Below are 17,345 nucleotides of genomic sequence, written 5' to 3' on the forward strand. Positions count from 1 at the left end.
AATATACTCTGGAACAAATATGCTTTGGTGTGGTGATATTGTATTCTCTAATATATTGTGCACCCTAATAAACTTATCTAAGATCAGAGAACAGAACAGCCACTAAACAGACATACAGGCCAGAAAATGGTGACACTCATACCTTTAATCCTAGCACTCCAGAGGCAGAGATCCCTCTGGATCTCTGTAAGTTCAAAGCCACACTGGAAAGAGCCAGGCATGATAATAAGAGCCTTGAGTCCCAGGAAGTGATGGCAGAAAGCAGAAAGGTATATAAGGCGTTGAAAACCAGGAACTAGAGCCTGGTTAAGCATTTAAGCCTTTGAGCAGCAGTTTGGCTGAGATTCATTTGGATGAGGACTCAGAGGCTTCCAATCTGAGGAAACAGGATCAGCTGAGGAATTCGCAAAGTGAGGAAGCTGTAGCTCGTTCTGCTTCTCTGATCTTCCAGTTTTAACCCAATACCTGGCTCCGTGTTTTATTTTAGTAATAAGACATATACTAACAAACATACATACATAAAGATATATAAACACCTTAGAGCACCACATAACCAAAGGGTGTGTGTGTGTGTTTGTGTGTGTGTGTGTGTGTGTACCTATTCAACAAAAGTGCATGGATGTTAACAGTTACAGCCTTAGTCTTACATCAGAACACCAGAAAAAAAACTACTAACCCAAAAGAATTCCATGAAAATGACTACAGTGATAGTTGGTCATTAACTTTTCTGATGGTGAGCTTAGAGCAAAGCTGTCTATGTGCATGGGATCCTTAAACTAAAAGGGGTAGTGCTACATATGTAAATCATGAAATTTAATCCATCATGTAAACAGATTGAAAGTCCAAAAACATATACATGATGTGATCATTAGGTGTAGAAATGATCATTGGCAAATCCAACACACCTTCATGATAAAATTCAGGGGATATTAGACAAAGAAGGACAAACATCAACATACTAAAGGCAGTTTACAGCAAGACCAAAGCTAATAGAACCTCAAAACAATCATATTAAATCAGAAACCAGAGAAGTTTATTTACTCTCTCAATAATAATTTAATATATTACTTTGTGTGTTATGTCGAACAATGAGACAAATGAAGATGAACAAGGAGATATGAATGGAAAGAAAAAGTCAAAGAATCTTTACTTGTAAAATATGATAGTACACATAAGTGACTCTAAAAATCTCAGCAATAAACTGTTACAACTCATATATGTTCATCAGAGTAGAAGGATATAAAATTAACAAACAAAACTTGGTAGGCTTCCTAAATATGAATGTCGAACTGACTAAGAAAGAAATCAGGAAAACACCTTTCACAAAACTATCTTGGTGTAACTCTAACCAAACAAGTAAAAGACCAATATACGTATATTGAACTATTTTGAATTAAGACATTAAAGAAGGAGATTTAAGAAGGTATTAGGAGATGAAAAAGTCTGACATCATCATGGATCAGAAGGATTAATACATTAAAAATGGCCATCCTACCAAAATAAATCTATAGATTCAATGCAATCCCCACCAAAATTAAGCAAAATCCTCACAAAGTTGAAAGAACAATTTTCAGCTTCATATTGAAATACACACACACACACACACACAACAACAACAACAACAACAACAACAAAATAGCATAGGATAACTAAAATAATCATAAATAATAAAAGAACTTCTGAACATATCAGCAACCCCAATTTCAAGAGTTACTGTATTACTGTAGTGATAAAACCACCTCTGCTACATGATTTGGTTTTCTATATTGGCAGAGGGTATTCACTTTTACTACTAGGAAAATAAAGAGTAAAAGTTACATTTCTCAGTACAGAACACAGTATGAAATGTGGGAGACTTCCCACAATCTGGACTTGCTCTGGGAGAACTAAACTTGCAAATAGGTGGTTTTGATAATCTGAGCCAGTCTTCATATCATTATGCACACATGTCTGAGAGTATTAAGAAATTATGACCATCTTACTTTTCACTAAATGAACTTTATGATTGTAATTCACTCATTACCCTTGAATGTACCACTTTAGACCAGATGGTTTGATGGTACTAGTCTTGGATTCTTTTTAGCATTTCATTTGACATATTCCAAACTACTAAAGACACAAACCTATCATTGTCTACATTAGACTTCATAAATGAATGCTTGTTCCAGTTGATTTATTTATGCCCACATATCCTAGACCTGAGAACACTAATTAATTATAACTTCTTGTTTCTGTACATAAGGCAATTGTGCCATTAATTTAATCTTGTATTCTCAATAAACCTTAAAATCTCAATAATGTAAGGAGATCATTTGGAGTTGTATTAAATTTTGTTCTGGACATTTACAATGGAAGGTATTAAACAGCTGATGCTTTTTAGATACTAGTAACATTGTCCTCTAATTTCCCTCTTAATATACACCAATGTAAAATAACTATAAGCATTGTCATGTGTCTGTAAAACAAGGGTGGTTCTCATTTGAAAGCCACTGATTTCAGAGTTAATTTAGCAAATACAACCTAAAATGATCTCATCATTATGTTGCCATGTCTCCAGAGGAAGCATGATCAAATAACAGTTTACAGAGTTATACAACTGACTGTACCAAAGACAATACGCTCTGGAACAAATATGCTTTGGTAGCATTTTCTCAGTGGTACAAAGATGAATGACTACTTTCTGGATTCTGCAAGAGTCAAAGATAGCATCATCTCTGAGATTTCCATCACATTATTGGTTCCAACTCAGTTGTTGTAACATACATTATATGGTTCTGAGACTACAAGTTGCATATTGACCAAGTGTTTTTACTCAGGCAGCTCAAAAATGACCGAACAGTTGCCATCTTGGTATCTACCATGACTTACATTAACATGAGATGTATACATTCCAGAATGAGCCAACCCTCAATATTATATAAACACGACACTGTATAACTCATTCCTTTTCAGTATTCTTTGCCTAAAGGGAAATTAATACAATATATTTTGATGCCCCCAGACCTGTTTGAATTCAAATAAATATTGTGCCATTTAACTTCCTTTTCTTTTCTAAGTCCAAGTGTTTGCTTTAATACTTAGATATAGAATGCTTCTTCTATCGTAATATCATCTTGTGTTTAAGTTATGATTTCTGAGTATACATTATAAACACAGTCACTGTGTGCCCCTCTTTGGCTCTCAAACTGTCCCCCCTTTTCCTCTCACAGGTTAGAGTGTGTTTTTCAGTTTCATAGCATTTCAGCTCAGTAGAAATCTCCAAAAAGAGATGGAAACTTCCTAACCCATCTATCCAGTTTAGAACTCTGCAAGCTAATGGTGGTTGAATTTCACATATCCTGCAAAATATGCCTGCAGTAGAGAGCAGGCACAGTAAGGGGTCTACAGCTCTTAATCCTCACGATAAGGACAGATTCTCAGTATCACAGTCAGCCTTAGATATAATCTGAACTGTGTCCTACATAGTTTCAGAAACTGTAACATTTCTTCGGGAATGGGTGGAAGGAAAAATTTACAGTTTGCATTCTCCCCTGGTCAGTCAGAATGTAAAAAACAAAATCAAGTTCATTTTCCTTTACTAATTTTATTTTCCTTGGTTTCTGAGAAAATCTTATAAACTTGTTATAGAATGGACAGTTTTTTTTCTAAATCAACCATCAGGAAAACTCATGACAAGCTCTTCCTGTGGTTATTTTTCAAGGAATTCCTTTAACTTGGTAGATTTGCCATGGTGTTCCGTTTGAAAATGGAGGTTGTAACTTTTACATTGATGCATAGTTGATAACTAAGTAAAAATAATGTAAATGGGTCTTTTGATTTTTTTATGATCTCAGGCATTTCTAAGTCTGTGTGTGTGTGTGTGTGTGTGTGTGTGTGTGTGTGTGTGTGTGTGTGTGTGTGTCTGTATACAGTTATAGAGAACAGGTTGTTTTATTAAGCTTAATCTCACAAATTAGGAAAATCTTTCTGGTCAGACACCCAGGAACAGACAACCTGTAAACAGGCACAGAAAAATATACAGAATAGTGTTTGCCTCTTGAGGAAGTTGAATAAGTAATTGAAGATGATATTAAAAGAAAGATCTCCCATGCTTATAGATCAGAAGTATTAATATAGTAAAAGTAGTCATTCTACCAAAAGTAATCTTTAGAGTCAATGCAATCCCCATCAATATTCAACATAATTCTTTTTATTTTATTTTACAATTTAATTTAATTTTACATATCAGCCACGGATTCCCTTGTTCTCTCCCCTCCTCTTTCGCCTTTCTCCTAGCCCACCCCCCATTTCCCATCTCCTTCAGAGCAAGAACTCTTCTGGGGATTCAGCTCAGCCTGGTAGATTCAGTTGAGGCAGGTCCCGTCCCCTCCTCCCTTCACCCAGGCTTAGCAAAGTGTCATTGCATAGGCCCCAGTTTCCAAACAGCCAGCTCAAGTTCTAAGGACAGGTCCCAGTCCCACTGCCTGGGGGCCTCACAAAAGTTCAAGCTAATCAATTGTCTCATTTATCAGGAGGGCCTGATCCAGTTGGGGGCTCCTCAGCTATTGGTTCATAGTTCATGTGTTTCCACTAGTTTGGCTAATTGTCCTTGTGCTTTTTCCAATCATGGTCTCAACACTTCTCGCTCATACAATCCCTCCTCTTTCTCGCTGATTGGATTCCTGGAGCTCTACCTAGGGCATGACTATGGATCTCTGCATCCACTTCCATCAATCATTGGATGAGAGTTCTACCATGACAATTAGGGTGTTTGGCCATCCAATCACCAGAGTAGGTCAGTTCAGGCTGTCTCTCGATCATTGCCAGTAGTCTATTGTGGAGGTATCTTTGTGGATTTCTGGGGACCTCTCTTGCACTTTGTTTCTTCCTATTCCCATGGGTTCTTCATTTATCGTGTTCTCTTTTTCCTTGTTCTCCCTCTCTGTTCTTGATCCAGCTGGGATCTCCTGCTCCCCTAATGCTTAATCATGCCACAAGGGCACATGCTCAGCTATGTTCCATAGCAGCATTACTTGTAATAGCCAGAACCTGGAAACAACCTACATCCCCTTCAACTGAAGAATGGATAAATAAAATGTGGTACATATACACAATGGAGTACTACTCAGCAGAGAAAAATAATGACATCATGAGGTTTGCAGGCAAATGGAGGGATCTAAAAAATTATCCTGAGTAATGTAACCTAGACTCAGAAAGACAAACATGGTATGTACTCACTCATAGTTCTGTTTAAATTAACCACACATGTTTAGGTAGGTTTTCAGAGGTAAGAGATCATAGCATAGTAGACCTCATCAAAACAGAAATCATCCTTAGAAAGTAGATATAGTCCATAGAGGAGGATTTTGTGCAGCCAATTTTCAGTTAAGATGTAAGAGAAGGCAGACCAGTTAGGGAGGACTATAAAAATAATCAAGAACATAGAAGTCAGATAAAAAAAAAGTTTAGAAATTTAGGAAGAAATGCTACTTTGATTGGTTTGGTAACATGCTGCCAAAGGTGGAGCCGTTAGTACTATACTACAACACAACTGGATTTGCATCTACTCCAAATGAATATGAATATAGTCAACCACAAGTTGGTTTTTGGTTGAGATACAAATTCCCATGGATAATAAGAAGAATGCCCTTGGTAAGGTGCTGGTAAAGTTAATCTTCTACATTGACAATTTCAACTCTTTGAGAGTGTCAGCTGGCATCGATTGTTCTCTGACTGTTGCTTCTTCCTCCATCTATTGAGTCCGTGATTACCACACCTAAAGGCCTTATTAATCACACTCAGTAAAACTAGCCTGTGTACAAATTCACTTATTGGACAAATCAGGGAGGAAAACTACTTTTGTTTCATGGAATTCCATATAGTTCTCTAGAGAATGAATAGAAGTAGTGTGGCATATGCTGGGCATCGTGTTTGTGAACCAACTTCTCTTGAAAAATTTTAAGTCCTGAAAAAAATTAAATGACTCGATTTTATTGGTGTTTTTAGAATTGAATAAACACTTATATGCCTACAGCATGAAGAGTTTTCATGAATCTTAATTAAAGACACGGGAATCGCCCAATGACGGAGAAATGGCTGAGATCTACATGAACAACCTGGACATGGGTGGGAGTAATGAAGGGCAAGGGTTGAGGGAAAGAAAGCCTGTGAGAGCAGGAGATCCCAGCTTGATCAAGAACAGAGAGGGAGAACAAGGAATAGGAGACCATGGTAAATGAAGACCACATGAGAATAGGAAGAAGCAAAGGGCTAGAGAGGCCCACAGAAATCCACAAAGATACCCCCACAAAAGACTGCTGGCAATGGTCGAGAGACAGCGGGACTGACCTACTCTGGTGATGGGATGGCCAAACACCCTAATAGTTGTGCCATAAACCCCATCCAAGGACTGAGGAATCTGGATGCAGAGGTCCACGGCTAGGCCCCGGGTGGAGCTCTGGGAGTCTAATTAGTAAGAAAGAGGAGGGTTTATATGAGTGAGAATGGTTGGAAACCAAGGTTGGATAAAGCACAGGGACAAATAGCCAAACAAATGGAAACACATGAACTATGAACCAAAGGCCAAGGGGCCCCCACCTGGATCAGGCCCTCTGAGTAGGTGAGATAGTTGATTGGCTTGATCTGTTTGGGAGGCAACTTGTCAGTGGTACCGGATCCTGTGCTGATCGCATGAATTGGCTGTTTGAAACATGGGGCTTATGCAGGGACGCTTGGCTCAGTCTGGGAGGAGGGGACTGGACCTGCCTGGACTGAGTTGATCTCAGTCCTCGGGGGAGGCTTTGCCCTGGAGGAGGTGTGAATGGGGGGTGGGCTCGGGGGAGGGAAGGGGCAGGAGGGGGGAGAACAAGGGAATCCGTGGCTGATATGTAGAACTGAATGGTATTGTAAAATAAAATAAAAGGGAAAAAAATAAAAAATAAAAAAGAAAGATAATGCAAAAAACTACATTAAAATTGACAAAGTAATGAAAAAAAGTCATCTGCCTAATCTGTCTTCTTTTTATATATGCAGTCTAGTTTAGTGGCATTCTGCACTATTTCCTTCTTTACTATTCCTTGTTTTTCCCACCCATTCCTAAATACTATTGTTTAGAAAGATACCACTAGTCAGCATGCAAACTCTATAACCTTTATATTATGTGTATCTTCTTTCCCTAGGATTTGAGATGGGTGTCATAAACTTGTGATTACTTGTCCATATATTAATATGTACATTTGATTGGTACAAACCAATGTGCGTTCTTAAATATAAATGACGTATTTCTGCCTTTGCACTTAAATATCACCAAGTCTTTATATCTGTTGTGTATAAAGATCATAATAATCATGTAATTTATTAATATTAGTGAACTCAACAATGGATAATAGAAAGCAATTTTACAGAACCAATTAGAAATGAGTAGATGAATAAATCACAAAATATTATTCAATGTTTTTATATATTTTTTAATTGAAGGATATATTTGTATCAGTTGTTTACTATTTAAAATACAAATTATTTAATTCTAACCATCAGAAAATGTATAAAAGATCAATTGTTTCCTAGGAAGACCACACACTTGGAAGGTTGTGAATAACAAATAAGAAATGATAGAAAAACTAGTTGGAGAAATTGATAATGATAATTTATATTCATTATAAATCTCGGGACATTATGATTTCTAATTTTGGAAAGTATTCTTCTTTGTGGATTCCTCATTGACAAAACCCAAAACAATCATTTACATCCCTGGAGAGAAGAGAATGTATTCCCTGTCTAAACCCACTCTTCTCTTGTGTTAAGACTCTCCCTACTAACATTAAACCATAATTCTTAGTTTATGAGGATGTATTTTGTTTTGTTTTTATTTTTCTCTGTTTGTGTGTTTCAATTTTCTTTACTTTTATTCTCTCCATATACCTAACTTAAGTTCAATTCTCCTGCATCTGATAGAATTAGATCATCTGACCATAGAGACAGAACCTTTGGATGGATGGTCAAGAAGTTACACTTCCAAGAAGAATCTCAAAATAAGTTGTCTATGTCATCATTGTTAAAGTTATAGAAAAAATATGATTTCATTTTCTACCACTTTTTGAGATTTTTGTTGAACTTCACATTCTGCTCATTCCACATTTAACTATATGATTATTTCTACTACCTATACAAGTGCATGGTTTGAAAATGGATACATGACTCCTTCTAATTTAATTAGATTAGGTATCTGAAGGCCCTTTTAAAGAAGAACCCAGAAAGAAGGACATTACTTACAAATTCATGCTGATAAGATATATACAGTATGAGACTATTCAGCCACACAATAATACAGGTCTTCAGTGGACACAGGGGCATTTGTCTTGGAAGTCACCTGCTCCTAAAGGAGCAGATATGAAACCAGTAACAACAGGCTTTCCTAAAAAAGAATTTGAGATGATCTATGCAAATGAGGATCCAGGAGTTAATTTATCTGAGAATGCTGCCTGGTCTGAGAGCCCTCTGCCACATGATTTGATTTGATTCAGCTGAAGAGGGAATATGCTTTTTTTAAACTGGGAAAATACTGACATTTCCTCAGTACACAGTTTGAAATGTAGGAGACTCCCCCCATTTATACTTGCTGTAGGAGAATTCTTCAGCTTTGCAGACATAGGGATCTTTGCTCAATCCTAAGGCATGTATAAGTCTTAAGTCATTGATTATCTGAATATCTGAAAGACTTAAGTTGATTTGATGGCTTTAGCCTGCTTTTCTTTTCACTGTCATTTGACAAATTCCAAATTGCTAAAGACACAAGCCTGTGATCATCATCTACATTCAGCTTCACAAATGAATCTTTATTTAGGTTAAATTTACCGAGAAAATACATATGCAATCCTTGGGAAATCAAATGAATTAAAACTTCCTATCTCTGTACTTGAGGAAATTGGACCATTCATTTACTTGTGTTCTCAACAAAGCCTAATTTCTCAACAATATCAACTCATCTGTTTGAGTTGTATTATTTTGTTGTTATTTTTGTTGTTGTTATTCTAGAAGGTGAGCTTGAAGTGGAATGTATTAAACAGCTGGTGTTTCTTAGACAGCAGAAACACTGTCCCCCTTTACTACCTTGTTAATAAAGATAATGTAAAATAACTGAGAATTGTCATGTGTCTACAGCACAAGAAGAAATTCCATTTGAAAACTGGTGATCTCAAGCTTAATTGATCAAGTAGAATGTGTAAGGTTTTTTTCAGCACTGTGTTGCCTCTTCTATAGAGGAAGCAAGACCAAATATCAGTTCTCCAGTGATACACAGTAGATTATGCCAAAGAAAATATATACTCCAAACACATCCTTGAACATGTATGCAGTATTAAGGCTTATTTTGAGATACATGCATGAATAGCTACTCACAGGTGTAGCTAGAGTTTTCCTGCCTTGCCCACAGTCAGGACAAATCTCTGTCATCCGCTAGTCCCACAGCCGCTCAGACCCAACCAAGTAAACACAGAGACTTATATTGCTTACAAACTGTATGGCCATGGCAGGCTTCTTGTTAACTGTTCTTTTTTTTTTTTTTTTTTCTTCTAAACACATTTAATATTTTAAACTCCTTTTTTTTTTCCATCACAGGCAATTTATTTTGTTCTATTCATTCACAGTTAATACAGAAAATACTTGGAAACATTTCCATATAATGTTTGACACAGAAATCATCAAATAGAAGTATACAATGTTGACAGGAGGCAGTACATTTATAATTTATAACCCCAAATGTATTTATAAATTAGAAATGGAAAGATCTACAAATGAAATTATGAAGGTTCACCAAAGTCATTTAATCTGTCAGTTTCTCATTCATTTTTATGTCTTAATAATATTCTATTGTATGAATAAGCCACATTTTATTTCTCTCCAGTATTTGATAGCTATTTGAGTTGTTTTAACTTTTTTACTATTAGCAACACACTGCTGTAAACTTTCATGTACATGTTTCATAGGTGCACATTTTCAGTAGTTTGAGGATATATTCCTAAGGGTAGAATTGTTGAGTAACAGAGTAACAATGTTTTGCATTTTGACCAACCACCAAACTGTTTTGCCAAAGTGGCACACCATTTTACAATCTCACCAAATCCTTGTTTTTAAGGCTCTGATTTTTGTACAAAAGCATTCAATCATTCTGTCAGACCAAACCAGGAAAAGTAAGATAAACTGAGATGATAGTTTTAGTTCAGAATTGATCTGAATGTAGATTTACAGTCTACGTGTACAGCTGGCTAAGTGAGATCGCTTTCACAGTTCTGCATGTATCCCATCGGCTCCCCATTAGTCACTGAACTCTTAAAACTGGTATTGTAACATTACCACAATGTTTTGCGCCAATTTTATAAACTTTACAGTGCAATATGTGTTCCTTTTTTGAGGCAAACCAAAGGTATATTTCTCAAGGTTCTGCTTCTATCAGCAGCGTCGATGGAGGATTTTTTATACATTTGTAATAGATAGAAATAAACCAGAAAAAAAAAGAAGAAGAACAAAAGTGGTGGAGGAAAAGGTGAACACTGCAAGAATACTCAAAAGGGCTGAGAGTTGCAAATGCCAAGAATGGCTTTGCATAGTAAATGGAATAGAACAGCTCTGAACTATAGCTTACTTTTCCTTGTTAACTGTTCTTATATCTTAAAGTAACGCATTTCTACAAATCTATACCTTGCCACGTGGCTCGTGGCTTACCAGCATCTTCACATGCTGCTTGTCCTGGCAGTGGCTGGCAGTGTTTCCTTCTGCCTTCCTGTTCTTTTATTTCTCCTGTCTGTTAGCCCCGCCTATACTTCCTGCCTAGCCATGACCAATCAGGTTTTATTTATTGACCAATCAGAGCAACTTGACATACAGACCATCCCCCAGTACAGCCAAGTGCAGACCATCTCAGACACCTGCACTCAGGCCCCATGGTCCTAATCATCCTCTATGCAAACCTGCTGGGTAACGCCACAAGGAACCCAAGAAGGGCTCCCACAGGACATACATTAACATCCCACAGCACTTTCCCTTTTCTTTTTTTTTAAAAAGGAAGGTTTTAACTTTTACACATCTCCAAAGCCAGCTTGGTATATTTGGGAATTTGGGCGTAGCTTCTCTTACTACTTCCTGCTGGAGGGGGGCGCTGTATCTTATGGGGACACAAAGAATATTTAAGGATCATGGAGTAGTCCGTGAGGCTGTATAGTCTGAGCCAGTTGCCTTGAAACAATTCTGGATGTTGAATCATCTGGGCCATGGTGTCATCAGAGACCTTTCAGGTGGTCTTGGCTGGTCAAACCTGATGTATCTTAATCTGGAACAAATCCATAGCCTCTGGCTTTCTGTAGAAACAAAAGCAGAGTCTCCTTTCCAAAGCAAAACATCCTTAGACATAAATTTCAAAATTGAAATACCTTTAAAATATACACATTGATTTAACTGAGCAGTCTTTACAATCAAATGTCTTTCTGCAGTTAAAAATCCCAAAGACAATATAATCCAGACTTTCTGTGTGATATCCATCTTTACATGGCTTATTTTTATATTACTTTTACTTTCTCTTTAAAGACTTTACTATTTTAAAACTTTCTATTTCTTTATATAACTGTCTATGTTCCTTTTCTTCTCTCTTCCAAGCCTATGTACATTTTTACACACATTGTAAAGCATTTAAAGTCTTGTTCCATCTGAATCTGTCTTATTGTGAATCCACCACCTTAAACTGCAGCATTTGTAAGACTGAAACAGCGCTATGGCTGCTGGCTCTGCCCATCTCAGCTTCCCAACATGGCGGTGGTACGTTTACCGCCAGCTCTGGGAGCTATCATGAGTCTATGCTTTTATCCAAGCATCGTGTAGCCCAGAAACTTTTTTGTTTTGTAACTAGCAAAGGCTAAATCCACCACGCAGCTTAATGTGCCACTTGCAGAGGCCTCATTTCCGCCTTACTGCAGGTTAAGCGCATACGCCAGGAACCCGCCAGTAACTCAAACCAGCAGCTGCCGCTCATTTGAGAGAGACAATTAGGAACTGTTTTTAGCTCCGTTTTAGAATCTTTTCTCAGGCTTTAGGTGGAAACTCTTGCCCCACGTTGGGTGCCATTTGTAGCTAGAGTTTTCCTGCCTTGCCCACAGTCAGGACAAATCTCTGTCACCCGCTAGTCCCACAGCCGCTCAGACCCAACCAAGTAAACACAGAGACTTATATTGCTTACAAACTGTATGGCCATGGCAGGCTTCTTGTTAACTGTTCTTATATCTTAAAGTAACGCATTTCTACAAATCTATACCTTGCCACGTGGCTCGTGGCTTACCAGCATCTTCACATGCTGCTTGTCCTGGCAGTGGCTGGCAGTGTCTCCTTCTGCCTTCCTGTTCTTTTATTTCTCCTCTCTGTTAGTCCCGCCTATACTTCCTGCCTAGCCACGACCAATCAGGTTTTATTTATTGACCAATCAGAGCAACTTGACATACAGACCATCCCCCAGTACAGCCACGTGCAGACCATCTCAGGCACCTGCACTCAGGCCCATGGTCCTAATCATCCTCTATGCAAACCTGCTGGGTAACGCCACAAGGAACCCAAGAAGGGCTCCCATAGGACATACATTAACATCCCACAGCACACAGGAGCCTGGAAGAGTCAAAATCAGCTGCATCTCTGAGAAGATCCACCTTAGTGTGGTCTTCAATTCAACAAAGCTGCTTACATGAGTGCTGCCTTCAATCAACTTTCCACCTCCCATATATACTACCAGACTGTAGTGTGGTGATAATTTGTTCCCCAATATATTGTGAACACTAGTAAACTTATCTGGGGTCAGAGAACAGAACAGCCACTGGATATAGAAGCCAGAAAATGGTGGCACATACACCTTTAATCCTAGCATTCTGAAGGCAGAGATCCATCTGGATTTCTGTTAGTTCAAAGCCATACTGGAAGCAACTAGGCATGGTGCCATAGACCTTTAATCCCAGGAAGTGATGGCAGGAAGCAAAAACATATAAAAGGCCTGTAAACCAGTAACTAGAGCCTGGTTAAACTTTTAGGCTTTTAGCAGCAGTTCATCTGAAATTCATTCATAGCAGAATTTCATAGCAGAAATTCGTTCTGGTTGAGGACTCAGAGGCTTCCAGTCTGAGGAAACAGGATCAGCTGAGGAACTGGCAAGGTGAGGAAGCTGTGGCTTGTTCTGTTTATCTGATCTTCCAGCATTCACCCCAATAACTGGCACCAAATTTGTTTTTATTGATAAGACCTTTTAAGATTCATGCTACACTGTAGCCATAGCCAAGCAGATCAGGGGGCAGACTGAATCATTGTCTGTAGATCAGTGACATTCTTCCCTCAGGGAGAATTAACATCCTCTTAACATTTATCACAGTAATACGTCTATATGTGTCATGCTGCATTTCCTTAAAATGATCTATAGAATTCAAGTCATTCTCCAAATCAGCAAGGCCTTCACTTTTCATTGCTAACTTATTTTCACGTCAGCAGGAGAAAAGACTTATTCCCCAATACTTTGCCTTAGTTCAAGATCTTATGTCTGTTATGTCATACTCAGTGTTCTCTAGCCTGATGTTTGAGGTAATAATAAATATTTCCATAATTTTAGAAACATCAGCTGACTCTGTCTTAACAACTAACAATTTCCAACCTAGGCATTTTAACTAAGTACAAGTCAGTCTCTGTCTCTGTCTCTCTCAGTTTTTGAGGCAAGATTTCTCTGTGTAGCTCTGGCTGTCCTAGAACCTACCTGTAGACCAAGCTCGCTTCAAAGTCAGACCTGCCCGTGTCTCCCAAAAGCTGGGATTAAAGGCATGTCACACCACTGAGGAAAATAATTTTTTTTTTACATTTATTTATAAACTAAAATTTGTTGTGCCATTGCAGAGGACAATCTGAAGAAGTCAGTCTTCCTCCACCAAGAGTCCCAGGGATTGAACTCAGGTTGCCAGGTTTGGCCATAAATGCTTTCAGTCATGGAGCCATCTCACCGGCTTTTTTTTTTTTAAATAGCAGAAGCCTCTTAGATTAACTAGGCATATTGTAAAATGTTTTCTGCAATATATTCTGTGATAGTGCCTGCTATCAACAGTTACCAACATAAATGTATAGAAGGTACTTTGGAAAGCACAAATCATTTGTTTAAAAAAATTTGTTTATAGCCCTATTGATGAAAATCATAACCTCACCAGGAAATAGTTTTTGACAATGTCTAAGGATGGATTTCATGTTGGTTGAGAAAATAAATCATGTGCCATGGTTTCACTATTGGCCACATTTTGCAAGGCTTGCTGATGGCTTAAGCATGTCCCTGAGTGTGGTGTTTTGAATAGGTATGGCTCCCATAGACTCCTGTGTTTGAATGCCTTGTCCATAGTGAGTAGCACTATTGGGAAGAGTGCCCTTGTAATAGGTTTGGCATTGTATGAAGAAAGTGTTTCACTGTGTGTGTAGGGGGTGGGGGGGGAAGGCATTGAGGTCTCATATATGCTCAAACTATGCCCAGTTAACATTCACTTCAAGATATGAACTCTCAGCTCCTCTCCAGTATCATATCTGCCTGCATGCTGTCATGCTTCTCGCCATGACAATAACTGTAAGCCAGTCCCAATTAAACATTTTCCTTTATAAAAGTTGCCATGGTCATGGTGTTTCTTCACAGGAATAAATAACCTATTTGAGACACTGAGTTATAACAATTTTGATTTTTATTCTAAAATACCCTACAGAGTGACTGATGGCATTATGGAAAATATTCCACGTTGTAATTGATCCTCTGTTATTACAAGCTGTGAATTTCCACGTTGAAGTACCAAAATATGCAGTTCCTTCAGCAGTCTACCTATTTAGTTTTACTGTGCAACCAACAACAGTTACAGCATGTGCGTGTGTATGTGTGTATGTGTTTGTAGATATCACATATATGATATATCCTGGTTCTCCTGTGATACTAGGATTTCAATAATCTTATAAATACCTGGCTTTGTCTTCCCATGTTTGATGAGTAAGTTTGAATATTTTTCCCTCTATCTTTGTTTTTCAAGTTGATTTCTCAGTCAGTAAGCCATTTAGAGCACAGCCCCATTTCAAGCAACTGTTACAAACATCAAAGAGCTTCAAGAGAATGCACACGGAGATTGAGAATCAGTAAGGATGCAAATAAACTTTAACAAAGTCTAATGCAGTATAATACTCGTCAACTATTAGACACACATTGGTTATCTACGAATCAAGGACAAAGTATACTATTTAGTTTTCTATGATGTACCATTACCCTGTCTGAACCTCAGTTTCCTCATCTCGGAATCTTGCACAATGCTGTTCCTTTAACTAGACAGCATTTGAGGAGATACTTAGATGTATTATGGAATCAAGGAGGAACACATGTTGTTCTGTTCTGCTACACTTACTACTCTTGTAGCTGCCTTGAATGTTGTGACATGTACTAGATAGGTCTGGTGACTACAGATTGTTTATTGACCAAATTTGTTTACTCTAGAGGTCCTGTGGCTGAATAAGTAATTTCTATCTTAGAATTGCAAATTTTTTACAATTGCCTACAATCCACCATGAAGCAAACCTCCCCCAATATTATAGAAACATATGTCTACATGACTCAATTTCTTTTAGTATTTTTATTTCAGTAGGCAAAGTATCAAAATATATATTTAAATGCCTTAGTAACTGCTTGACCTAAAGCTAATATTGTGCCATTTAGTTTCCAAAGACATCCTATTTTATCCTTTTTGTCCACAGACCATCTTGATTGCTTCAATACTTGAACCAACCAAAGCCTCTCCTACTTAGCAGTCATGATATGGTTGAATCCTAATGGCTGTATTTACTTTATGAATAGAGTGACTTTTGGCTAGCTATCTGTCCCTTTTTTCATAGACAAATTAAAATGTATGTCTCAGTAGCAGTTGGGTCAATAGCCATCTCCAAACAAAAGTAATACATTTCCATTATCTGTCTATGCAGATAACTCTTAAATTCAAGGGTGTGTGTGGTTCTTCTGCCTCACAAAAGTGTTTTTGAGGTATATAGAAGGATCAATGTAGAGTGATAGCTCTTAACCCTAAAAAATTATAACCCTATATTGTGCCTTACAGATTGTAGACATGTGTAGGACATCCACAGCTAAGATGGGAGGAAAAAAAAAAAACTACACTTTACTCTCTCCCCTACTTCAGTCTGAAGATAAAGAAGAAAACAAAGTTCATTTTCCTTGACCAATTCTTTTTTCACGTTGTTTGTGTTGGTTCTCAAATCCTCCTGCACAGGGACAACTTTAGTCTATATCAACCATCATTAAAAGATGTATCCATTATCCCTGTGATCTTCCATTAAGTTTGTAGAATTTCCCATATTATTCTGTGTAAGGCTAACATTCTGGCTTTTACATCTATACATATTTGTTGGAAATTTAGAAGTAATGGAAGTGAAGGTTTTGATATTGACATGGTCTCATGTGTTTCCATGTCTCTTATGTGTTCATGGGTATGTGTGCAAAGCTATACAGGCTTGTCCACAGACCAGTTTGCTGAAGGCTTTTCCCTCAACTGATGGTCTCACTTCCATAATTCCTCTAAATTGGGTTAAGTGACATAAACAGGCTAACACAGAAGTCAAACAAAAAACACATGATTATATAGAGCATGAAATTTAACATCCACATATAATTAAAACATAAAATGTTTGTCTTTTTGGATATAGGGTACCTCACTGACTTAGTCAGGATGATTGATTCTGGGTCCATCTATTTACTTCTAATTTTAATTTTTTAAATAGCTGAATGATACCACATTGTGTAATTGTAGCAAATTTTTGTTGTCCATTGTTCAACTAATTGACAATTAGGCTGTTGCTAATTTTGGCATCAAAAACCTGACTTAGCAAGTATCTGGGTCATAAGATGTAGAGGCCTTTGGGCCTATACCCATAGTGGTATGGGTGAATCGTGTGGCATATCTATTTTTAACTTTTTTAGTATCTTCTACATTGATTCCCTTAATGGCTATACAACTTGGCACTCTTACCAGTAATTCCTTTCTCCACATCCTTATCACCATCTCCTGTCATTTATTTTATTAATTTTTTCAATTCTTAATGATGAAGAAAGAAATATAAAGGTAGTTCTAATTCACATTTTACTGATATAGAACATTTTTAAGTGTTCCTCAACCACTTGTGTTTCATTTTTGAGAAATATCTATGTAGTCACATGTCCCATATATTTGATTGAGTTACTTTTTTGTCTCAAAAATTTTTAAGTGATTTAAATATTCTGTATATTAGACCTCTGTCAAACATAACTAATAAAGATGACAAGACCCTATTGTTGAAGT

Source organism: Peromyscus maniculatus, chromosome 5 (genome assembly GCF_049852395.1).
Source record: "Peromyscus maniculatus bairdii isolate BWxNUB_F1_BW_parent chromosome 5, HU_Pman_BW_mat_3.1, whole genome shotgun sequence".
Classification (NCBI taxonomy): Eukaryota; Metazoa; Chordata; class Mammalia; order Rodentia; family Cricetidae; genus Peromyscus; species Peromyscus maniculatus.